This window comes from Marmota flaviventris, chromosome 5 (assembly GCF_047511675.1).
Source record: "Marmota flaviventris isolate mMarFla1 chromosome 5, mMarFla1.hap1, whole genome shotgun sequence".
Classification (NCBI taxonomy): Eukaryota; Metazoa; Chordata; class Mammalia; order Rodentia; family Sciuridae; genus Marmota; species Marmota flaviventris.
In genome coordinates this window covers 142,800,212-142,826,120 of record NC_092502.1, presented here as the reverse complement: position 1 = coordinate 142,826,120, position 25,909 = coordinate 142,800,212, and the positions used below count along the sequence as shown (strand labels likewise).

The 25,909-nt window shown below is 44.9% G+C and overlaps 1 protein-coding gene across 3 annotated transcripts in view; it reads right to left on the bottom strand.

Annotated features, from left to right (window-relative positions):
- Positions 1-25,909, bottom strand: part of Pdzd2 (PDZ domain containing 2) — a 234,053-nt gene that overhangs the window by 132,669 nt on the left and 75,475 nt on the right. Inside the window, exon 1 of one of the 3 annotated variants that reach the window (XM_071612637.1) lies at positions 8,997-9,210. The exons of the other annotated variants lie outside the window; for them this stretch is intronic. The gene's annotated coding sequence lies outside the window, so the exon portion shown is untranslated. Of the gene's footprint in view, positions 1-8,996; positions 9,211-25,909 lie in introns of those variants that run through there. 3 annotated transcript variants of the gene reach the window in all.

The window sequence follows — 25,909 nt, the reverse complement described above, 5'->3', positions numbered from 1 at the left end:
ATAAAGGCAGCCCAAAGACTGAAAATTCTGGTGTGATTCCTCAGTCCTATATATGAGAGAAGACACTAAGTCTAGATTTCTAGAACATTCCTTAAGATTCATTCCATGTGAACATGTCTTTTATATTCCACTACCTCTCTCTGGGGAATATAGGACTAAGATGATAGAGACAAACAAGAAAGAAGAAAGAAAGAAAGAAAAGTGGCAGTAGCATATCTGGTCACACTGGAAGGATCCCACCACTAGGAATTAATAAATAATTGGGGTTTGGATTGGTTGGTGCCAGTCTCCCGGGAGTTAAATTAGCGTAAGTCAGTCTCCAAGCAACTGATAACCTCAGGCATATAGACAGCATTGGATATCTGGACCTCTGTGGCCACCCTGAAGCCACAGCTGGCTGTGTGACAGTGGTTTGACCAAGGTCAATAGCATACTATTAGGAAATATTGGTCAGGACTGGGGGCTCTGGAATAGTTAAAGAGAGTGGCTTAGGTACAGTGCCTACCCCTCCTCACCACTGCCATCCTATGCCAAAGGACTTTACTCTAATTAACAAATATCTATAAAATTTTTTACAGAGATAGAAGGGAGCAGAGGCACTCGCCTGTAATATCAGTAACTCGGGAGGCTGAGACAGAAGGATCCCAAGTTTGAGGCCAGGCTGAAAAACTTACTGAGACCCTAGCTCAAGATAAAATAAAAAGGGCTGGGGATGTAGCTCAGTGGTAGAGTGCCCCTGCTTCAATCCCCAGTACTGCAAAATAACAAAAACAAAACCCAAAAAACCTTACAAAGATATACAACTTGCATCATCATCTAAGAATACACTTATCAAAATATACTTTGGGAAAGAAAAACGCCTCATGCAGTGCTCCTCAGTGCAGAACATCCACCACACACATGTCCAGGGATTGGATGGTAATCCTGTCTTCCTCCAGTCTGAGGCTGGCGGAGGTAATTGGCTGCAGACAGGCAGCTGTTGCCGGCTGTGCACAGCTCACCTGGTTCACACCTGCCCCAGAGCTCAGGAAACGGCCCCTCCGAGGCTTCAGCTGCAGTGGCTTCCCAGGGAATGTATGTCACACCAGGAGACACGTGCTACTCTGCTACCCCACCCTTCACATGGCACTCTCTCCCAGGGGCTGAGCTTCCATCCAGTTAATTTCCCAACCTGGCAGTAACTGTGAGTTCCAAACGAAGCAACATATGTACTTAGAAACAGGTGAAGTTGTCTTTGGGGGTTTTCTCAATTTTCCCCTCCTGGGACAAGTCTTCCCCTAACCAAGTATTAGAATAGTTAAGCTATTACTTACAACTAAGATTTATGAACATTTGGGAAGTGAATTTGGAAAGCACAGGCCTTTATTTGGGGTTGTTACAGTCTACAGCCTGGCTAATCTGAATTTGTTAGAAAAGCAGAAATCTCAAGCCCCACCCCAGGTCTACTATATAAGAACCTGAATTTTATTAAAATTCCCAGGTGACTCACAGGCCAGAACATACCACAATATCCTGGGTAATTTTTTTTTTTTTTCCTCCTGGCAAATGAAAATCTGAGTACTAATAGCCTTTAAGGTCAGGGAGTCTGTTTCTTTGTTACTATTTTGTACCATAAAGTTCTCTAGCGATCTGGTGGAGGCTCAAAATAGTATTTTAAAATGCATAAGATAAATAGAATTACAAGGAAAACCAATTAGGCTGAAATATGATATCCTAAATATTTTAAATGTTTAATATTGTAACCTACGTGTGCTTCTTTGTTAACACATTAAATTCCAAGATCTAGCAACAAGTTTTCTAGCTGGCATGTTTTCACAGTAGTAATGAGCAAGTATGAGGTTAGGAGACAAATGCCACAAATCACATGCATCATTTTCTTCTGGCCACAAAGAGCGACTGCTAATATCATTGTACTTTGTTGCCTACATCAACAGCTGAAGAAAACACAAAAATTGAACTAGAGTGACAATAAACATTATGTTTTCTTCACATCCCAGTTCTCGGCCCCCTAAAATCTCTTAATAGAATCTATAATAAAAGGAAGAGATGCTTAAAGATTTTATGTAAGAGGAATGAAAAGAATGTTGTGCTCTGTCTCTTGGTCTAATCTTAATTTGAGCATGAACTGATCAAATCACTTCCTTCTCTGATTACTCCCGCTCTTACCTTGTCAGTTTCTGTCACCCAGCATCCGCACAAGATCCTCACACTAGATAAGCACTTGGATGTGTAACAAGTACTGGGGATCAAACTCTTCAGGTTGGATTCTAAATATTTCTGAAACAGACCTGTCACACTGCACTCTGAATACCATTGCCCAGGGAAACTAAAATCCTCTCGTTTTTGTAAGGAAGTTGCCCTCTCTATCCGCATAGGTGCTTCTTCTCAAATGCGACTTTAATAATCACTGACATCAAGTGCTGAATGGTATCCCTGTTCTGCCCAACGCCTGGAGCAGGCTCCCTGCCTTTTGGATCAAAAGCACCTTTCCTGGGTAGTTTTGGTGCCAAGAGAAAGCAAAACTTCCCACAGCCTTATCAACTGTGGCCTTCAAAATCATATTCATTTCCAGGGAAAGCCAAAATAGATTTGTCTCTGGGTTTCAGAATTGTCCACCCATCTTCATCGCTCTGAAGCTATTTTTCCCCTCCTAGTCATCAAGGTACCATGAAAACAAAATGAACTGGGCACACCACCTTTGGGGGTTCATCTGACTCTCGGTGTGGACTCTCACAGGATAGCTGCTACCAAGGAGGCATTTCTGTGAGAAAACAAATCACGCCAGTGTGTTTGGACCAGGTGTTTACAAAGAAAAGAACTACAAATGGAGACACGTGGCTTTACACAAAAATGTCCCAGCTGTGTCCCAGATCCATGAAATAGCCAGCCATAGCCCTTGCACTTTCCTAGTAAGTGTGTATGTGCACATATTCATGAAAGCACACGTGCACAGCATGATAGCACTCACACTCACATTTTCCTCACCTAAGTTTGCTCACCAGAAAAGTAGATTTCTAACCGTCATGGTCCAAACATCGTGTCATTATTTAGTTGCATTATCTTTATCTAGTTCTGCACCTACCATGATTCCAGGGCTAATAATCCGTGATGGTTGATTTTGGTTGTTAAGTTGATTGGATTGAGGGATGCTCACAGAATTGGTAGAGCATACTCTTGGTGTGTTGCAGAGGACATATCTATAGAAGACTGGTGTATGCATAAGGAAACTTAGACAAGAAGATTGTCCTGGATGTGGGCGGCACCATTCAATGGGATGGAGCCTCAGACAGGACAAAAACCTGGAACAAGGGGGCCGTTTGCTCCAGCTTGCATACCCCTCCTGGAGCTTCTGTTGCCATCAACACCAGATTCAGGTTCTCCAGCCTTTGAACATGGACTTGCACCAGTGGGTCTCTGGGGACTTTTGGGCTTTGGGTCTCAGATGAGGGTTTCATCACTGGCTTCTCTATTTCTTGCTTTGAGGCTTCTGGCTTTTTGGGTTGCAGGCTCTTTGGCCTGCAGACAGTCATGGTGGGATTTTTCAGCCTCTGATGGTATGAGTCAATCTAATAAATCCCCTCATACATATTCAATTGGTTCTGATTAATACATAACCTAAGATGTGGTCATAAGGTGGAAACAGAGGAAACCTCACAGATTTAAGAGTCAGCCTGTGAGTAAAAAGAACCTATCGCAGCAAATCACATCACAGTAAAATTGGCACCGTTTTATTTACTGTCACTGGCTTAGAAAGGTGACTATTTGCAAGCTTTGGTATCTCAGCTTTGAGATTACTTCTAGAGTGGATAAAGAACCCACAGGGGGAGAAAAAAAACACTGGAACTAGCAGATTCTCTTCCTATTCTGAAATCCCAACGGCAACAAATGTAATTAATTAAGCCACCAGAACACTGTAGAACTGACTGGTAATTCTCGGCTCACTTTTAAGATGCAATGTTACATTTTTGCTACCCTAACAAATTCATTAAGTGTGTCTAATGTCTTAGTATCATGAAAGCAGCAGGATTTCCACCAAAGCCTGGTCAGGGTAGTGGGATCCCAATATAATCCTCATGCACCAAGATCTCCCCAAGTAAGTTCCTCAGCTTCAGTGTTCTTGGACTCCTTTGAGGGATAAACTGAAGTCAAGCAAGTTCTAGCCTGTAAATGGATTGTGCAAAGGGCTTAGCGTTACAAATCCAAACTGCATCCTTTATTTCTACTACCTTCTTTCCTGCAGCACTTAGAGGTAATTTTCTGTTTCCCCTCCAGGTCTTTATTGCTCCCCTGCCAAAACTATCTTGCTCGTTACAATAAAATACCTGTGATGTTTTCTGAAGCCAGCAGCTTACCGCCAACAGTCCACGGGCTACCCCACAGGCAGCAGTTGGGGAACTTGTCTAAGTGTTGCAAGCAGAAAGTGAAGGTGGAATTTGGCAAGTTGCAAGTCAAATGGGAGGTGTCTTGGGAGGCTGGCCTCCTCTGGCTGAGGGAGTCGGCCAGCAGGGAAAAATATGAACACTTTGGCCAAAGAGGCAGAAATAGGAGCAAAAGGCATGAGTGAAAGGTTGCTGTCCCACCGCATGGGACTCCTGAGCTCAAAGGAAGGCCAAGGGTGCAGCATTCGAATTCCCTCTTGCTCCCCACTGGCTTGGCTCCCCATTCATGTTCTGATGTACATAGGAATTCTAACTTGTTCTCTGCAGGGCCACTCTTTTGGGAGGTGGGGAGGAGAGTTTGTAAGAACATCGCTCCAAGTTTTTGTTGTGAGCGCACGTCTTGCAAAACTAGAACACAAGACCACTTGCTCTCTTTAAAAGGAGCAGCCTGCAAACCTGCAAACCCATGGTCTGAGGAGTCTCGCTGAAATGGAGGCTTATCACCAAGTGGATTCTCCAGGCCTCCCCATGCCTCCTTCAGAGCCTCCGTTCTGCCAATTTCCAACTTGGTTTCTACTTCTAATTTGGGAAGAAAATGAGTGTGAAATTAGAAAGGTAAAATGATGGTCCAACTGCATCTGGCTTTCAGCCTGTCTGATAGCCTCCAAATCATGAAATTATAAAAAGTATGGACTATGGGTTGAGCCTTCTTTTTTAGCAAATGAGTCACTCTTGGTCCCTCTCAGTGCTGCTCCACTGGCACATGAAAAATACAGGTGTCCTGATTCTTCAGGAAGAGATCATGATATGGAGGGCAGACCCAGACTCCCAGGTCACCCACTTCCTTGGCCTGACTCGTTCGTTGCACAGGGACCTTGTATTTAAACAGAGACTGGGAGCTCACACCATGCCCTACCCGGGCTACCTGTGGAGTCACAGTGTGGCCTTGCACCCAGGCACTCCTGGGTTTAACAAACCTTTGCAGGAGGCAGCAAAGCCAACAGAAGACCTTATGGTGGCACACACTCCATCTCTTCCTGCTCTGCTACACGAGCAGATACCACGTTAAGATGACATCTTGTTCTCCAACCACTGATGCAGGAGTAGACCTATGCTTCTCCATCCCCACTGCAGGAAATGTATAGAGAGCATGTTTGGAAGTGGGAGAATGTGTTATCTAAAGAAGTCCTTAAGGGGGCATGACTTGTGTGGGAACACAAAACCTGGCAAAACACTGCCTGCTAGCCGCTGGCTGTGAAATTATTGATTCCCCTTCAAGGACATATTGAGGGTTTTCTCTAAGTCAGAATCATAGGCTATTCCTTTCCTCTAGATTTACACACTTTTGCACATATAATATGCACATCTAGTTTGGTATTTTATTCCATTCACTGCCATAAAAAACTTGACTAATAGATGTCAGACTCCAGCCCTGTTCAACAGCCAGAGGGAAGGGGCAGATGCTCCTGCTTTAAGCCAAACATTTAGCCCTCCCAAGGCTGTGAAAGTGAGCTGGCTCATGATGATTGTGCATGGCTTGCACTCCAGGGGTCGGATTCTTACTGCCTGGTGTTTCTGTGTCTTTACCCAACCTGGCTGCCTGGCGAGGAAGTGAAAGGGCTCCTCATTACCCTGAGACACTGGGAAGTTCTAGGGCTCTGGCATATGCACCGTCAACTCTCAGAGAAAGCTGTCACTGCTGCTCTACTCAAGGTCTTCTGGGAACCCAAGCTGACCCTTTGCCCCAGAGTCTGCCCTACTGAGCCTGGCCACGCAGCAACACTACTTCTTGGGTGAACTCGGTGAATTCCTTCATAAGCTCCAGCTCAGAGTCCTTACCTCCCCTCACTTGGGGAGTCCAGCCTCAGTCTGGTTGGCTTCCAGTTGAGTTTCAGCAGTTACGCAAATTAGGTTTCTGACTGTGTCTGAAATTCCAGTGCATACAGGAACAGCAGGTTGCTTAATCTCTAAATTCAGAGCCAACCCCTTTGCTAAATACAGACCAGGCACTGCCTGGCTCTCATGGTAGGTTAAAGGACCCACCCTCCCGCGCTGACAACCCGACTCCTCAACAGTACGGGCGCCATCTTGTTGTTCAGGCTTTACCTCCCACAAGGCGCCATACTGTTCCTATCTTCATCCTTCCTCCCTTGTTTTCCACCATCAAGTTAAGCCCCTCCCTCCTCCTTCTCTACTGACAGCATCCAATTTCCAAATACAGGAGGATAGATGGCTAAAATGTCCTGGAGAAAATAATTTAGCCTCAGCCACTTTATTCTCCTTTTCCAACGACAGCCTCCTTGTGAGAAGCTTTCCCAACTTTCTGCAATGGACAATAAGCTCCTTACACAAGTCAGCTCTATATCCAGGCCTGCAGTTTTGACACAAGTTAAACATGAACAAGGTCACCAGATTTTCCTCTTCCCTTATTGGAAATGACATTAACAATGAAATACTGTGCTGGGTAGAGAACTATGTTCAGGGGTAAGGTTGGCAGACTTGCAGTAAGCTTTCTTAGAGAGCCATAAAGAAACATTGTTTTAAATACAAGAAAATATGATATTCAGTTAACATTCTGTCTTTTTTTTTTATTACAGAAAATACCTTTTCAAAGTGACAACACCAATCACTCAGAGATTGTGGAAGTCTGGCTAGCATTCAGTCCATCGAGAAAGAGGGAAGTGAGTGATTTTTGTGTCATGTTAGCAGAGTTTTATTCTCCACTGGGTTCCTTCAGTGGGGCATATGGTTGGTGTCATGTGGGTTCACAAATCAGGGGACAGGGTGAAAATCCAGCACAGGCACACACTTCATCTGATACTTCTTCACCACTGTTTGAACCCTGAAGAAAAATGTCAACATTCTGACTTCCAAACCTAACCTTTTGGAGGTAATAGTGCCATTTAGTACAGACAAGAAACCAAAAGCAGTTCCCCAAACCACAGTCTATTCAAACTGCTGGGCACCTTATGAGCTGTGTTGACCCACTGTTCACACTACTCACGGCAAACATTTTTTTCTAAAAGGTCAGATGGTCAATAGTTTGGGCTTCATAGACCACAGATGCCTCTAATATTTTGCCTTGTTTCTTCAGCTTTTTTAAAAGCAAAACACATTCTTAGCTCCTGGGCCATACAAAACAGTCTGGGTTAGGTTGGATTTGGTCTTGGGCCAGTTTGCTGACCTCTGACTGTTTCCAGAATGGACCCTGAAAAGGATCCTGTCTCTCAGTTCAGCCTAATTCACTGCAGACAGCGGTGATCTGAGACAGCTCAGTCTGAAGGATGGGAGACAAAGGGTAAACAGGTGGACAGTAGGCAAGAGCAAGGGTGTGACACAGAAGTTTAGCTGTGGAATGCTAAACAGAGGAAAGAAATCATACAGAGGAAAAGACAGCAGCCAGGTAGCTTGCCTTGACTGTGCACAACCATTCTCCAGCCTTCCTGTCCTAAAGTGCAAAGCCCCAAGAGCTGGCCACTGCAGGACAAGGGTGAAAACTGGCCAGTAAGCAGTAACCCAAACTCCCACATCTGCATGCACAGACACAGCCCTAAGGCTAACTCTTCCTCAAAGAGCTCAAATCAAGGAGTTTTACATTCAGGATGCAATATTCTAACTAAAACACAGTTCTCCACCTACCTCTGATGTCCCCCTCCCCGGAACACACCATTTCCAACCTTCTTCCCATCAGCTCAATTCTATAGTGCTCTGACCATGTCATGTCAGTGGAGGGGGAAGCATGTCAAATTACCCCAACGCCTGGGAGAAGTCAGCTGGAAATGGTTCTGAACCTCATGCTAAGATGGTCTTTATTCTGTTCTGCTTCTCTTATCACAAACGCCAAGCCTTGACACAGAAAGTGTGCTCTGAGACTCGGCTACAATCACCGGAGCTATGAGTTGGTTTTTAAATTATCCTTGTATATGGCTGCAACCATGGTCTTCCCTGATTATTCTCTGCTGCTGAGCGCAATTACATCACTGTGACAATTTCCAACCCACTCCGTGACACATATTCAGGATCCACACCGTATTTTCTCCCTACTTTTCAATTCCCTGACTTGGAGACTGGGCAGAGGCTGCCTACCTTAATGGAGAAAACATTAGTGCATTTGGGCTTCACTGTGGATCCCAGTCAATTGCTGTACATTTCACAGCTGCTAGACATCCACCTCTTTTCTTACAAGAGCCAGCAAAAATTAGCAAGCCCCTCATTGGCTCTGAAATATGAAAATGTAGCAATAATCAAGTCAGAAAATCAGTTTCTGGTCAATTCTCTTCAAAGTATTTGTTCTAAAACAGAATGTCTACGGTTCATTTATCATCTGCCAACTTAAAAATTGCTTTTAACTAAAATTCTGCATGATTTTCTGTGTTTTTCTTTTTAAAGCAACCCTCAGAATATAAAACTGACATTTGGTTATCAAATTAGTGGCTGAGAAAAACTCTTGTTCAGGCAGATATCAGCACAATGCAGGCTACGTCTGTTTCTTATGTCAATATTATCTGCTCATTTTCCATACACTTTTTTTTAAAAACAAAAGAATAAACTTTCCGAAGGCAAAAGTTGTGTTTAGAGAGAAGATATGATTCTCTGTGCTGCGCATGTCTCTCCTACCTGCTTCATGAGCTGATCGGGTGAATGTCCTCCGCTGGGCTTCTGTAGCCACTTACACAGGACACACTCCAAAGTTTGTTCAGCTTTCTTTCCCTTCTCCATTCAGTTTCTTTAAAGTAGTGGGTTATTGACTATCAACAAAAACGTGAGCCATGCCAGTGTGTGTTCCGACTTCCTGCCAGCGCCCCATGCTCTGCTGGGCATAGAACAGATTTTCTCTCTCTCCTCCCATTTCACCTCCTGAGCTCCAGAGCCCCACCCACCCTCAGCACTCAGATCATTTTTCATTTATGAGTGCATCCAGCTACTCTGTGCATGTAAGAGAATGAGCCAATCCTTGCTCTGCCAACCTACTGGATCTGTGCTGCTAAAAACAGCTTTAATTTTCTGGGAGTACAGAGGAAAACGAGACCCCGGCAGAAGTCACCCGTGACCTCCTCCTACAGGTATCTGCAAATCAGCTCTTCCATCAGCAAAGGACATGCACCTTGGCAATAGAAGCACAACAGCTTTGTAATACAGGTACAGGCCAGGAGGTGGACTGAAGAGTTCGGGCATGAGACAACTAAAAATATACCAAAGTGTATATTTCACATATACTAAAAAGGCAAAGCCAGGACAATGCCAAGAAACTTTCCACCCAGTGACCTGACACTTCACATTGAATTCAAAATATTTCACACCTATTAACGGGCCAATTTTTTTTTCTATTGCATTCAAATGGGTACAAGAATGGAGCGTTTATTTTGTAATAAATTCATTGGTGAATAAGAGCTACTTGTCGCCATAACACCAAATCTACAACTTTTCAAATCCAACTGAGCTCCCATCTTCTATTAAGACCACTACCAGCAAAACCAGAGATGATCCGTCAACGCGTGAGAACACTTAATCCTACCACAATGTCAACAATTACAAAGACCGATTTGGTTTCTGTACGACATTATCAAGAAGCAGACACCGTTAAAAATAATTCCAATGTACATTTGGGAGGGACAAAAGAGGCACCAACACCTTCTCCTTATTGCAGCCATTCTCAGGTCATGCTTGCAGAAAAATCAGGACTCCCAGATTACTGTCTTTTTAAATCTATCCATTTATTTTGGAATTTTATCCGATACAGACTTTCCTTCTGTGAACTCCATATTGTCATATCCTAGCTCCAATCACCCCCAAATTATTTCATTTTTTATCTATTAAAAGACTGATAGATTGGTAGCTGGACTCGTCTTGGTTTTTTGGTTGTTGTTATTAGATGGTTACCATATCTCCTAAGAAGAAACTTATACATTTTCGCATATGCTCTAAATGGGTTCCCTTCATCCTGACACCCCAACGCAACATCTTTGGAAGAAAATTTAAAAAGAAAGAAGGAAAGAAAGAAAACAGGTGATTTATGTTTTATGGCAGAGACAGGGAAGATACAGAGGCATAGCGTATGTGGTGGAGCAAGAGTGAACTGAAAGGAAGATGAGCACCTAGGTTCCAACCACTCAGGGAACCCCAGACCCATTTGAATTTTCACATGCAGTGCAAGAGGCTTCCTGGGACTTCCCTTCCTATTTCAGGAGGGAGTGGACTCTGCTCTGAGTTAAAGGCAAGGAGAATGCAATCCCAGCTGCTCTGGAGGCTGAGGCAGGAGGATGGTGAGTTCAAACCCAGCCTCAGCAATGGCGAGGTGCTAAGCAACTCAGTGAGAACCTGTCTCCAAATAAAATATAAAATAGGGCTGGGGATGTGGCTCAGTGGTTGAGTGCCCCTGAGTTCAATCCCTGGGACCCCCCCCCCAAAAAAAAAAAAAAAAAGGCAAGAGAAGGAAGTCTATTTTTTTTTTTTTTTAAAGAAGAAGAGGCAAAGTGAGGGTTAAAATTTTCTTGGCCCATGACCAAACTGCAGTCCTAGCAAGAGGTAAAATCTGCCTATAGAATATTCTCTTCAGTGTTAGTGTGACATCTGCCAAAAATCTATGGTAAAACCAGTTATTCTACCTGTCTTTGTCCTGTTTTCTCAAACAAAGGGTGGATAATATAGAACATAAATTTTTGCTTTAAGGGGAACTGCTGCTGACTACCCACATTAGCCACGTAGCACATACTAGAATGCAGGAAGTACACAAGCCATCTCTCCACCTGAGGTTTCTGGGGAGTTTCTGGAAAGCTGTGCATGGTAGCAGTTAGGAGCTCTGCCCTCTGATTGTCCCCCTTGGTCCCCAGGCGTAGGAGACCAGTGTGCACCTCTCTGAGCTGGGAAGGGCCGAGTGGTACACTTAGTTCCACCTCCCACTGTGGGGATGTGGAAACAAGACCCCAAGAGAGATGAGGAATCTTGTCAAGGTCACAGGGCATATTAGTGAAGGTTAGAGTCATGTGCTAACTTGCATGCTAAGGCCAGTTGGATGAGATGTGAATCTTGTAGTCAAGAGCTACGGGCAGGAGCTCAGTTATGGCTCTCCAGCTGGTTCCAAAGCCCAGCCTAGGGATATACCTAAGACTCTCCTAACAGCAAAAGCAGAACAGTAACGTGGGGAGTGTGAGGAGGACAGGTGGCTACGGAGAGGATTCCAGCAGTCCCCAGCAGGGAAGGGGGATGAACTAAACCACCAAAGCCAATGGACATTCTTGGGTGTATACACAAGAACTGAGAGCAGGAACACAAAGGCTTTTACACACCCATGTTGACAGCAGCACTATTCAGAAAGTCAAAAGGTGGCAGCAACCCAGGTTTCCACTGATGGATGAGTGAATAAACAAAGTGTGGTATAAACATACGACGGAATATTATTCGGCTGTAAAAAGGAAGGGAATTTGGATACATGCTACAACGTGGATGAGCCCCGAACAGACATGCTAAGACGATATGCCAGTTGCAAAGGGACAAGTGTTGCATTATTGTACTCATGTGAAGAACTTAGTCAAATTCATACAGACAGCAAGTAGAACGGTGGTTGCCAGCAGCGGAGGTGTAGGTGGGGTTACTGGGTATAGAGTTTCAGTTTTGAAAGAGGAAAAAGGTTCTGGAGAAGGACGGTGGTGATGGTTCGCACAGCAATGTGAATGCCACAACACTGTATACTTAAAAATGGTCAAAATGCTAATTTTTATAGTATGTATATTATTTTCTAAAAAGCCAATGGAACTTGGATTTTCTTTATAATTTCCCTTCGCCTACCTCGATGGCTATCGTGCTTCTCATTATCAAAGTTGCAAAATGTAAAGGCTATCACACGCCATTAAATAAAACTCCTAAATGACCTTGGAAATAAGAGGAAGCACGAAGGTTTCCCCCTTCCGTTTCCTCATGCCCCACTCCACACGAGTCACAGTCATGAAAGCAAACAGGGTGCTCAGTGTGTGTTCCTGTTCTGTGACGGGAGATGAGAGTATCAATGCTGACGGGGAACACCCTGTGGATTCTGCAAGCTAGGAGAGCCCTGGCCAGCCATTGCAGAGAGTTCACGAGCACCTCCAAGAAAGCTGTGGCCTGCCTCTCTCCTCCACCAAGTCCCCTTAGAGCTTGCAATGCCACTCGCTTCACAGCTCTGGCAGCATATGCTGAGGTCAGACTGCTTTTTGGTATTTAATTGTACACAGATCTGTCTCTTAGCTGTCAAATCTGCCCAATTAGGCCATAAGCCTCTGGGGCACAGAGGTACCTCCAGCTCTCTGACCAGCTCTTCTCAGCCTCCTTCCCCCTGCCAGGCCAGGCAGGGATGTGGATGGGCACCTGTTTCTTCCCCTCACCCTCTCTCTCCTGTTCTCTGGGTGATGCCCTCTATTTCCATGGCTATAATAACCATGTAAGAGCCACCAACCCTCAGTCACCATCCTTCTTCCGAGCTTCAGACACAGACCTCTGCCTACCCCCTACCCGGATTCAGCTGGATGTCTGCAGATACCTCAGACTCAGCATGCCTTGAAATGAAGCCAGTTATGCTCTCCCTGGGACACGTTCTTCCTCCGGGACTTCCTCTTCCAATGAATGCCAGTCCTTAGTCACCCAAGCACAAATGAGTCGTCCTTGACTCCTCCCTCCCTAGAAGTTCAGGTCTTGTCGACTCTCGCACCTTTCCCCTCCCCTATGTTGATTTCAGGGCTTTGATTCCTAACTTTTCTCACTTCCTCAGCTGTCTACCCTGCACACCGAGGTTTCCCATGGCAAATACAGAAAATCTGCTTCAAGTGCTCAAGTGCTGTCTAGCACTGTCTAGCAAAGTCTCCTTGGCCCCAAAGACAGAGCCTAAGCATCCCTGGATGGTTCTAAGACCATTCTTGGTCCAGCCCCAGTGCCCTCACCAAAAAAGCCACTGCACACACATACATGATTGCTGCTCTTCTTCATGTATCTGCTTTTACATGAACCAGAGATCCTTACTGAAAAGTTCTGACCCCACAGCAGACACTTGCAACATTTGCAGACATTTTTAGTTGTCAAAATGGGGATGGGTGGGGGTGGGGATTTGCTGCTAGCATCTAGTGGTAGAGGACAGAGATGCTGTAAACACTTCTGCACAAGACAGGGCCCCACGACCAAGAATCATCGATAGTATGCACCAGATGGGTTCTTAGAATGCTACAGTATACTGTATTTATAATTACCACGACTGCTTCCTGCTCTAGGGGATGCAAGCATAGATGTTGGCAGGGTGCAAAAAAAATTATATGAATGAGAGGAAAGGTAAAGCAAAGCAATAGGGGGATGTTGGGGACTGGAGCAGAATGCCCTTCCAAAGCATTCAGTCTTGAGTCTAAAAACACTGAGCTCAATCACGCAGCAAGAGGCCTGGTTTATAGCTTGAACGGGGCTCCTGGGCAAGGGTTGGGGATTGTTTTCCTCTCTGGCACACACTTTATTGGAAGTATCAGATCAATATTTATTGAAAAGTCCTCTCTTATATTTCCCTTCAGAGCCCAGAAGACTCCTAAGTTCTAGTAAATAAATGAAAAAAATAGGATGAAACCCTCTTCATCTCAGACCCTTAACACGGTTTTGCTATCCTTTTGAATCTTCTTCTCTAGGTCTCTTTCTCTGTAATTTTTCTAGTGATCCTTAATCTAGTTTTTCTAAAAATACATCCCATAAAATATCATTCTGGGGAGATGCTCTATGGAAAAAAGACTCCATGGTCAAATAAGTCCCTTACTAGTTCTTCCTTCCACTGCTATGTCCAGTTCGGATTGTATCGGAGTTCCCACCCCAGCCTTTTTCATAGTGTAATTTCTTAATATTTGTGGAGCAAGTACTTTGAGGACTTTGAAATATACTTTGAAGCATTCTCCTTGGCTGTTTTGATTTATTCTCCCTTTGCTACAGAGTGCTCTCAGTTTAAACTTCCATTTGTGTGCAAAAAAGTACCAGCTCTCTCCCTGTCCCTCAGTCCCCACCCCTCCACCAGGGACCTCTTCTCTCCTCACCTGTACTCATCCGCCTGTCTTCCCTCCTCACATAGGCATTTTGAAATGGCTCAGTTAACCTCAGGAAGGAGCCATCGTGGCTAAAGATGGAGGGAGCAGAGAGGGTCCTCTTGGGAAAGGGCATGTGGCCAAACAGAAGAACTATAATCAGGGTACCCCAAGGGGCTGGGACAGATGTGTCTGTAGGGCCATCGGTCACCTCCAGCCAACTTTTCAGAATGAAGTTCCATTAATGAGGATCAGGTCAATTTCATTTAAAAAGCATATTTCTTCCAGACATAGTTGAAGCAAAGGATCAATCACTTTTGGGAAAAGAAAGTCTAACTTCAGAGGGGCAGACAGTCCACAGGTCCTCTGAATACCTGCCTGCTGCAGTCCACAGAAAAAGCTGGACTGGCCCAGCCTGTGCCTCCTTGGTCCCTGGAGAAGGACAGACTGCTTAGATCTACCAGTTGGTCATCTCAGTTACCAGATAGCCACTCGCTCCCCACTTCCCAGCCTGGCTAGTCAGTCCAGTTAGTCCTTTGAATTGGGGGTAGTTTTTTTTTCCTTCACAGAAACGGAGACAGTTTGGGTTTTAGAAACTAAATCCAGCTCTATCAAGACTTGAATGTACTCTCAGAAATCCTGCCATACACCTGACGCCCCCAGGGACAGGCTCCAGGGGTCAGTGAAAACTCATAATTAGTGGCACAGGGGGAATGAGTAATTTCCTGAGCCAATGTCACCAGCCACCTTCAGGTACAGAATTCTCTCCAGTGCCACTCAAGGCTCTGGGATCTCTAAGAAGTCAGTTTTGTCAACATCCCTATGGAGATATCCATTCCCCCAGAGCTTCAGCACAGGATCCCACTGGAGCCCCAAATCAGATGAATGATTAATGAGGGTCTCCTCCAATCACACGGGCTATGCAGACTTGCAGGGCAGATGAGACCCTACACATATGAAAATTCCTGCCACCATAAGGCGATGCACGTGAAATGTGACAGGACGGATAACGGTGGGGGAAGCTCCAGGATTTCCACAGGGAGGTGTCCCCACAGCTGGGAAAATGGAAGTGACTTCAGAGGAAGTGGGTCTTAAGGAAAATCTTAAAGGCTGGTTCTCAGTTTTGATACATTCCCAGCTCCGAGCTCTCCCTTTTACTTATGAAAGGACAGGAGGCTCCTCTCATGGCTGCTCCCCTGGAGACCAGGGCATTCTGGCTCCAGCTCTTCACCTGGCACAGCACCTCAGGGCATGGAACAAGCCAACAGCAGCTTCTTGCACAGACGCCCTGCGAAGGGCATGGCCAACCAGGTTGCTGCCCATGAATCTTGGAGCCCAGATGTGGAAAAGCACAATGAAGGTCACTGTCATAATTCCACTAAAGCTTCACAGGAGGAAGCAAAAACGGTGGGGGAGTTTGGAAACTCCAACCCTTTCCGCTTTATTTTTACTACAATGACAGTGTCCGATAGCGAAAGCATTGCCATTCATTCAGTTCTCAGAAACTTAAAGGGGCTCCACCATGGCCCCACTTAAACAGGTGTAGGGCAGGCACTGAGGTTATGCAAATCCTGCAGCCCAGTCACTTGCCTGCAGGTGTGATTGAGAAGGGCTAGTGAAACTTCTGTGAACTGGAAATGGGATTTATTTCAGAGTAGTTTCTGCGACTAGTACATTCCTACCCTCACCGTCTCTTCCTTGCTCTTCTGTAAACCCAACAGAGCCAATGCTTAGTTCCTGGTGGAGTGCAGCTTTTTTTTTTTTTAGTTGTAGATAAATAAAATAAAGGTATTATGTCTATTTATTTGTTTATGTGGTGTTGGGGAACGAACCTAGTGCCTCACACATGCTAGGCAAGTGTTCTACCACTGAGCCACAACCCCAGCCCCTGAAGCGCAGAGTTTTCAGAGTTCATTGCAGCTGGTCTGTGATTTCCAGATCTCAGCCCACTCTAAGCTTACCAAGTCTTCGTTACACTTAAAAATTATGAGAGCCTTTCTCATTCAAGTGAGGAAGGGTGGAGTCAAGTCCTTGGAGGAAAAGAGTCTATCAAAAACCACATAATTCTCAATGACATGTTTGGGCTCAGAGCTGTATTTTCAAGGTATTTCTCATCTTTACCAAGAAGAAATCTTCTCTTGGAATCACGTACAGTTCTGTGGTGGTAGGAACTGGCTTTACAAAACCACAGCTTTCAGAAATGTTGGCGAGGAAATTGGGTTGTATATGGAAATTTCTTTCTATGGGTCTCCAAACAATCAGTTATTTGTTCCCTCCCCCCTTTTTTTTCCCACAAGAATTTCTTTAAATAATTGGAGGAGATTTCCCATGGGAATCAGGCAACAGTGACTTCCAGGTCTTAAACTTTTTCTAAAACAATTTAGGAACAAAAGACCCAAGAATGTGCCTGGTTAGCCTGTAACAATGCAAATTCTGGCAATAAGAACAGCAGCTGAGGTGTGAAACTTAGAGTACTTCTAGTACTCAGAGTACTGCTAGTATTTTTTAGTACTTTGAGTACTGAGGTAATGCCTCTATGGTTTGTTCTTTTTTTAAAATTTATTTACTTTTTTTTTTTTTTTTTGGTACTGGGTATTGAACTCAGGGGCACTTGACCACTGGGCCAAATCCTCACCCCTATTTTTTATTTTATTTAGGGGCAGGGTCTCACCGAGTTGCTTAGTGCCTCACTTTTGCTGAGGCTGGCTTTGAACTTGGGATCCTCCTGCCTCAGCCTCCCAAGTTGCTGGGATTACAGGATGCGCCACCATGCCCAGCTAAAATTTACTTACTTTTTATTTGTTCTTTTTAGATATACCTGACAGCAGAGCGTATTTTGACACATTATACATACATGGAGTGTAACTTATCCTAATTAGGATCCCATTCTTGTAGTTGTACACGATGTGGAGTTTCACTGGTTGTGTATTCATATACGAACAGAGAAGAGTTATGTCCGATTCATTCTACTGTCTTTCCTAATCCTATCCCTCTTCCCTCCCCTTCATTCCCCATTGTCTAATCCAATAAACTTCTATTCTCCCCCCTCCTATTGTGTATTAGCATCTGCAAGTAAGGATATTCAGCCTTTGGTTTGGGGGGATTGGCTTATTTTACTTAGATGATACTTTCCAGTTCCATCTATTTACTGGAAAATGCCATAATTTCATTCTTTTTTATGGCTGACTAGTATTCTATCGTGTATATATACCATGTTTTCTTTATCCATTCATCTGTAGAAGGGCACCTAGGTTGATTCTGTAGCTTAGCTATTGTGTATTGAGCTGCTGTGAACAGTGATGTGGCTGGGTCAATGTAGTATGCTGATTTTAAGTACTTTGGGTATTAACTGAGGAAGGGATAACTGGGTCAAATGGTGGTTCCATTCCAAGTTTTCTGAGGAATCGCCATACTCCTTTCCAGAGTAGTTGCACCAATTTGCAGTCTCACCAGCAACATAAGAGTCTATCGTCCTCCTAGCAGGCCACTGGGTATAACCAATGAAAATGCTGGTGTTTGGGAGGTGTTGGAAATAGGGTATGCTATGCATGTGTGGGGAAAGAGGGTAGATAGGAACTACCTATATCTTTTGGTTAATTTGGCTATGAACTTAAAACTTCTCTTTAAAAATTTTCCTTAAAAAAAAGAAAAAGAGCTTTCGCCAGGCAATCATGGACTACAGCATTCTCTGCTTACCAGCTATGTGAATGCTTAGTAAATATTATTTCTAAACCTCAGTTTCCTCATCTGACAGAATGTAATGCATCTGTAGAGTTTGGGCTAAGATAGAGAATGTTCTGGACCGTCTCAGCACCGACTGTACAGGAGACATTTGATCAACCAAGGTTTACAGTGACTCTGAGTAGAGACTCCTTGCTCCACCCCTGTGTCTTCATGTCTCAGGTCCCCCTCCGCTGTTTAGCTTACTGACATCACTGGCCAAATTATGCATGGCTTGTCCTGGTTCCAAAAGTTCCTGGTTTAATTGAAAGTGACAAAGGGGAAACTGGGAAAGGAAAACAGAGTGCCGTGGGAGCAGCTGTGTTAAAAGACTCTGAAGTCAGCACGGAGCAGTCCCCAAAGGGGCTGCCAGCTCCAATCAGGCACCCGTTACCTGATGAGGGGGGGGAGCAGAACCATAAGCCACCCGGCATTTTCCAGGAAAAGCTACACTAAACACTCTCTGGAGTCTCACCGAAAGACATCTTGGTCATTTTCTGGGTAGGAGTCCTGCCACCAACCAGGTCCAGGGCTCCCCCTTGGATGGGAACTGCTCCATGAACTTCATCTTTTTTTTTACTTCCTAAATTATTTCTCAGAGAGGAGCCCAGGCTTATTTCTCACCCCCCTCTTTTTTAACTGATAAATAGAAGAAAAAGAAGTATAATTACTAAGGCTACCCTAAAGATCAAAAAGAGGGCTGAACTAGCATGATTAACTATGCTATTTTTATTTTTATTTTTTTTTTAACTATGCTATTTTTAAAGAAAGCAGATCTCGGATAACCTGGGAGAACCCCACACCTTTCCTGGTGCTATCCAGGTGCTGAATGTAGTACCCTGGAGGGGGGTGGTGGTCCTAAACACCCAGAAGAGAGCCAGGAATGGTTTCCAGGTGTTTTTCTCCATCTTCTTATAAACTTGTTTCAAAAAATGTTTTATTAGTTATTGATGGATCTTTATTTATTTGTTTATACGTGGAGCTGAGAATTGAACCCAGTGCCTCACACATGCGAGGTGAGTGCTCTACCACTGAGCCACAACCCCAGCCCCAAGTTTTTCTCCATCTTAACCTCTCAATCCTGGAAGCCCTTTCCCCCCAACCCTCGTTGTTCCAGGTTACCTGCAGGGAGCTGACCTTTCCAACAGAATGTGCCCAGGACCTTCACCCAGCTCAACACCCTTTCTTTCCCCAAGGCAACCCCTCTGCCTCACGGGCACCTCCAATCTGAGCTCTCGAGAAACCCCACCAGAATCTCTTCTTTCTATACCCTCCAGTGGAAAGGACCTTATTTTATTTCCTTTCCACTCTCCATGGACACAGGTTTTCAGTGCTCTCCACCTGGCAGGATCCAGAGGCAATCAGTGTCCCAATCCTATGTCCAAACTCTTCAACCTGCTGACCTGTCTTCCTTTCCAGGTTACCGAGTTTTCTCCATCTCCCATGTCAGACTGCTGTGCCCTCCTTGTTCAAGCATCCATGCGGTCTTCAGTCACGGCCTTCCACCCTTGGCGGCTCTCGGCTCCCCACATTTACATACGGTGCTATAGAGTGTATAAATAGCTACCCACAAACAATGCCCCAGGTCTGCTACTTGACAATTAGCGCAAGGCCCTCAGTCAATTCTGAGATGTTGGTAAGAGGCTCACGTCTCTTTCCCAGCTCACACTCCAGTAAATGGCCCCCATCAATCCTGTAGCCCCTCCCTTCCCCAAACACCTGGACACTAACTCTCATCTCTGGCTGAATGAAACGCTCTGGCCCAGGGGCAGCCAAGCAAGTGGTTTCTACACTAGCACTTTGTGGATACTAAGGCCTCTGATCACAATAAGTGAACACATAGGGATCCTTAAAGGAAACAACAGCACAGGTACAGCTCATGGCCTTGTAAAAGTGACCCTCCAATGAGGGCAAGCCCGTCCTAAAAATAGATGCACCTGAGTTGGGACATAGGACAGTTTCAGAAGGCAAACATCACCACGCCTAGCTCACCTGGTCTCGTTCACCGGGTTGGGACACCTGCATCCCCACGTATGTGGCAACATTAGGACACACAGGTGTACTAACTGGCCTCAGGCTCAAAGGCAATCAGAACTCCGTGGGAGGAGAGCTCAGGCCTGACTTAGGAGGGCACGTAAAGGGACTCTCCCTGGGACCAGAGCGCCTGCTTCACACAATTGCAGCTAGAGCGTGGAAGCCAACCCTTCAATACGACCAGCTTCCTCTGAGTGATAGACAGTGGGATGGGCTTGTCCCAAAGAGGGCAACAACAGATTCCAGTGACTGCTCTAGGAAGCACTAAAGGCCTTGTATTTTGCAAAATAGCACTCTAAATCTAAAAACATGTCTAGGAGGAAAGGGAGGAGGACCACAAAATTCTAGCATTAAAAAAATCCAAACAGTTGTCTGCCTTCGATGGATTTAGTATTTTGATCTCCTGAACATTTGCTTGGTGCATAGGAAGCCCCATACCCCACACGCTCTCTCCCACGGTCCCCCAAAACATTCATGTCTTGACAGCCACAGCCCCTGCCAAATTGACCTGCAATAAATGCTTCCTCAAAAACAAGCGACTCCACGTGAAGGGATTGTGAGCAAAGCCCTTGAGGGTGCACCCTAAAAAGGAAATCTTCCCCATGGATGAATGAACACAGGACAGGCTCAGAGAAAGAAGGGCCAAGCGCTCATTAACTCATCTGCACAAAAACCTGAGAAGAATATTGTCTCTAACAGGATAAATGTCGAAGTAACAAAAACAACAAATAACTAACACACCATCAGAATTCCCTTCCTCTCACATCCTTGGCCTCAGGATCTCTGAAACCCTCTGGCCTGTAGCGTCCTCAGAGTCTCCGGGGGTGTTTTCAGACACGCCCAGAAACGGCCTCCTCTTGGGGGCAGAGTTTCCCGGCTTCCAGGCTGAACTGTCTGGATACAAAACAAAGATGGTTACCTTGGCCCAGAGCCCAGGGGACCAGTAGCAGGGAGTATGGGAGACCACAGGTCTAGGGGTGCATTGCCTCTGTGGGAACACTATCCAGCACAGGAGGTCTGTGACTGGCTCACCGAGGATAAGCACAATCTAGGGGAGGCCATCAGGTAAATCTGACCCAGTGAGGACCAAGGGTAGGTGACAGGGCATCACCACTGCCTTTGGCTAGATGTGACAGCCGCGATCTAACAGCAGCTGGTGAATTCAGGTGAGAGACGTTTCCCCCAGAGTACACAAGTCACAGGAAGATGGGCACCAACTGTCCCCCAATGTTCCTGTCACTGCAACATCCAACACCTGCTTCCTTTTTGGGGAGAAGGTAAAGGTATGGAATGAAAACCCTTGCTTTCCCCACCCCCAGAGCTTCCAAGAGAGAGAGCGTTCATCGCAAAGACTGTGCCTCTTTGGGGGACAACTAGGTAAGTGTTCACCACGTCCGGCTTTCTCCACGTCCTACATTCTGCGGAACTCGACCTCTGGAGGCACTCATCCCCGTCCGGCTTCCTGTAAATATTTCATGCTGCCTCTGCTCCCTACAAGCACAGTAATGTCAGAGTCGCGGAGGCTGCTGGACTGAATTCAGGTCTGCTTCACCAGCTTTCTGTGTCAGTTCTGGGCTGCGAAGTGGCTGTGTGCACAGCGTAGCCTCAATTTCAATAGAAACTCCGGCTGGAGAGAAAGAAGCCACCTTTGCCATAGATTGCTGCCTCGGTTTCTTCATCTAAGGATAGGCCATGGCACCAGGTGTCACCTTTCTTATATTTACGTTTGTCCTCCAAACGTTTCAAAGGTGTCCTCCGAGACACATACCATCGACTTGTAAAACTCTCTTTTTCAACACAAGATCCTTGTGTTTAAGAAGAGTCTTGAGGATGACTTACTGGGAATCAAAATGCAATAAACTTTTGCTACTAGTAATTCTAAACTTCAAGAACTCCGAGCTTTTCCTGTGTCGGAGCTGCATGGGCACGTACCACTTGAACTGAGGACTGTCCTAGCTCTTTAATTTTGGAGTTGTGGGGCTTTGGAGAGGTTCATCAAGGCACCCGGTGCCTGGGATGGTAGCCACTGTAGAGTCACAGACATTTACATTCAAGTCACAGAGATGCAGGGAGTGACATCTGGCACCAGCTCTCAGTGGTAGAGAGAGAGAAGGCTGGAGTGGGGGGAGAGGATGGAGAGTGACCCAATTAAAATGCAAATGACTTCACTCCTTGTTGCTGCTAAATGAACCCTGAAGGAAAATTCAGACATATATTGCAAGCTCTGGGCAAAAATCAAGACTATAAGGTAATCAGAAAAAAAAAATTGCCAACTATAATCCTTCCTAATGACTTTATTTCTAATATTGTAAAAGCTCTGAACTCCAGTCATAATGAACAAGGATGTTAAAGAAACAGACCTGTTTCTTCCCCTACCTATTTTGAATTATTTAAACTTTGATCTGCTTATTCACCTGATGCTGCAAACTACCCTTGTAAATTATCAACCTAGGAAAGACAGGAACCAGAGTTAGCAGTAAGAGCTAAGGTGGGAATGGCCCCAACCCAGGGGGATTATGATTTCTCAAAAGGTCAAGAGGTTAATGTTATAAAATTATGCACTAGACACTGGCCAGAGTTTGAGTATTTAATTCTTACAGTAACTCTTAGGGTCTTGTATTTTTTTTCCTGTTTTATAGAGTAGGTAATGAGTCCGGCATGAATTTATTTGTCTGAAGTCACCCAGTCAATAGGCAGACCATTGGCCAAATCTTAGGTTCATGCTCCTTTCTCTTTTCTCTAGTCTTCTAATCAACATATTTCCTTAAAGTCTATTATTTTCAGATCTTGTATTTTGTTTTGGTTTGGATACGAGGTGTCACCCCCAATTTCCTACATTATTGCAGCGGTGAAGTGATTATGAGAACTGTAACCTAATCAGTGGATTAGCCCATTTGATGGATTGATAACTTGAAAAAACTACTGAACTGGGTGGTACCAAGGGCATGGCTGAGGAAGTAGATCTTTGGGGGTATGCCCTTAAGGATTTGTATCTTGCCCACCTGGCTCCCCACACCTCTCTGAGCAGCTTCCTTCCCCATGCCCTTCTGCCATGATGTTCTGCCTCACTTTTGGCCTAGAGCAATGGATTTGCCTTCCTGTGGACTGAAACCCATGAAACTGTGAGCCAAAATAAAACTTTCTTCCTCCAAGTTGTTCTGATCAGGCACTTTGGTCACACAGAAAAAACTGACTGATACAGGTCTATACCTGATACCCTTCTCAAAAGCAATTGAAAAGCCAAAGGCTAAAGGACTCAATGTTTTTCTTATAAATAAGAAAGATGCTAAAATGTTGCTTGGTTGTAACTTTTGCTTTTTGTGCTCAGGATGTGGGACCCAGAAGATAAAACTTCAAGAGAGAAATTCAGCAATGAAAACTTATGGTCCTCACTGAATGAACTCCAATTTGTTACACCAGGCTTCAGAAGAAAGACTTCCTCCATTAAAACAAAATATAACTTCAGAAAATACTGTCATGTCAGAGAGGCACCTCCATGGGGCGAGTCTCCTCTGAGTAGTTAAGTAGTTTTCTAGGTAGGACCATCCGGTTGGCCTCAGTGTGGCCTGTACCAGCGACAGCAGAAGGAGAGCAAGGGAGACCTTTCGTAGCGCGTGAATTGTGGAGGCTGGACAAATGTGTCACTCGGCAGTTCATTCTGTATTCACCAAGGACATCGAGGCACCATAGTAGCCATTTACTGTGGTAGAATATTTGTGTCACCCGCCCCCCCCCCCAAAAAAAAAAAATTCAGATGTTGAAATTGTAAACCCCAGGAGATGGTATCAGGAGATGGGCCTTTGAGAGGTGATTTGGTCATCATGGTGGAACCCTCAGGAATGGAACTGGGGCCCTTACAGATGAGCCACCTGGCCCCTCCACCCTGTGAGGGCAGAGCAGGAAGTGCTGTATCTGAAACAGGAAATAGGCCTAGACACCAAATCTGTTGGTGTCTTGACTGTGAACTTCCCAGCCTCCAGAGCTCTGAGAAATTTCTCTCATTTATAAACCCCTGGGTTTATTCTCACAGCTGCCCAAATGAACTAAAACACTTTTGGATTTCATGTGGTGGAGCCAAGGTTGGGGCTAGGACCAGGGTTCATTGTGGGAGACTCTGAAAATTGCTTTACTCGATCCCCATTTAGTGGAAAATCTGAAACACAAACCAAAAATTCCCTCCCCCCCACAACCCCGCCTTTCCCATACTCCCTGTGGCCAGGATACTGGCAGGTGAGCTCATAGTCACCAGTCGTGGATCCCAGCAGGTCCTGGATGCAGAGGTGAGTGACAGGAGGCAGGCGGGACACAGGCCTTCTGACCAGCACTGTGGATAGGAGGCCCAGTTGAGGCATTTCTTCCCTGAAGACCCAAGCAGAGGTAGTGTGGTTTTTCTGCTAGAATAGTCCCCCAGTCTGATCTGGGGCTCTTTTCCTGACTCCATAACATTCGAGTCTGATCCTTGGTCTTTCCCAGAAATTCTGTGAGCCACCAAATTAATATCCCTTAACATACCCCTTTCTGTTTAAACTAGCTACGGGAATTTCTGCTGTTTGCAGCCAAAAGCCCTGGGCAGGATCAGCAGGGAAGAAAGCAGAGAAATGAAAAGAAGTAGGCCAGTGGACGCCAGCTGGTGTGGGTAATGCAGGGCCCACATGCTGTAAGGCAGAGCCTTCTAAACCCAGTGCTTTATGCCCAGGAGTCCATATGGTGTCCTCTGCAGAGCACGAGCTTCAGAGTTGGCTACACAAAGGCTGAAATCTCCAGGCTGCTGTGCAGACTCTAAATCTGAACTGGGCAATTTTCTCATTCTCTGAGCTTGAATTTACTCATCTACAAGACTGGGACAAGGCTACTTTCCTTATAGGGTATGGAGAAAACAAAGCCAGGTGATGTATGCAAACCACTTAATGCTGCACCTCGGGACCAGTAAGTAGCTGGTCCAGAAACAGTACAGTTTTCCTATGAAGCCTTCATCAACTGACTGTGCCCTTAGGCCTTTTCAGACCAAAGCATAAGGTTATATTTTTTCTTCTCTAAAATTATTTTCATAAGAAAGGGATTATTTTATATTTAAATCTGCACAAATTACACAATGAACCTCTCAATTTGGATGATGAGCTACTGTTTGGAGAAGATACAATTATCTCAGAGTCAATCAATGCAACTTTTAGATGCTTACTTAGAATTGGTTTAAAATAAAGGCAGGAAATGAATTTAATGTTAAATTTAACAATTACTGCTAGGGGAAATGATCTCATAATCTTAAGTGCTGGATTTCCTTGTGGCAGAGAGCATGGTGGTTAAAAGCAGGAATACTGGAGCTCCCTATCTGTGTTCAAATCTTGGCTCTTTCATGAGCTGTGTGACTTGGAGCAAGTTTCTTGACCTCTCTGGACCTGAATTTCCTCAGTAAAATGAGACAATAAAGGAATCTTTCTCATGAAGTTCCTTGAGGAGTAAATCACTTCGTGCGTGAAAATCATCTATGGCAATGTTTGACACATAATAAATATATACATAAATATATGTAAGCTATTTGCAATTATAGAATGAAGGATGGGGAATGATGCAAGAGCTATGTGAATGGATACATGTGGCCTTGGATAAAAAGCCCAATGAACAAGGATGTGAAAACTGCTGTCTTTCAAATAATAAAGGTGGAAGTGGAGGTGATATGCCTGGAAAAATGTTCAAAATATAGCCCTGAGTTTGAATGAATTTGTTTCATAGCCTACATGAGTAGGCAAAGAAATATTCAAA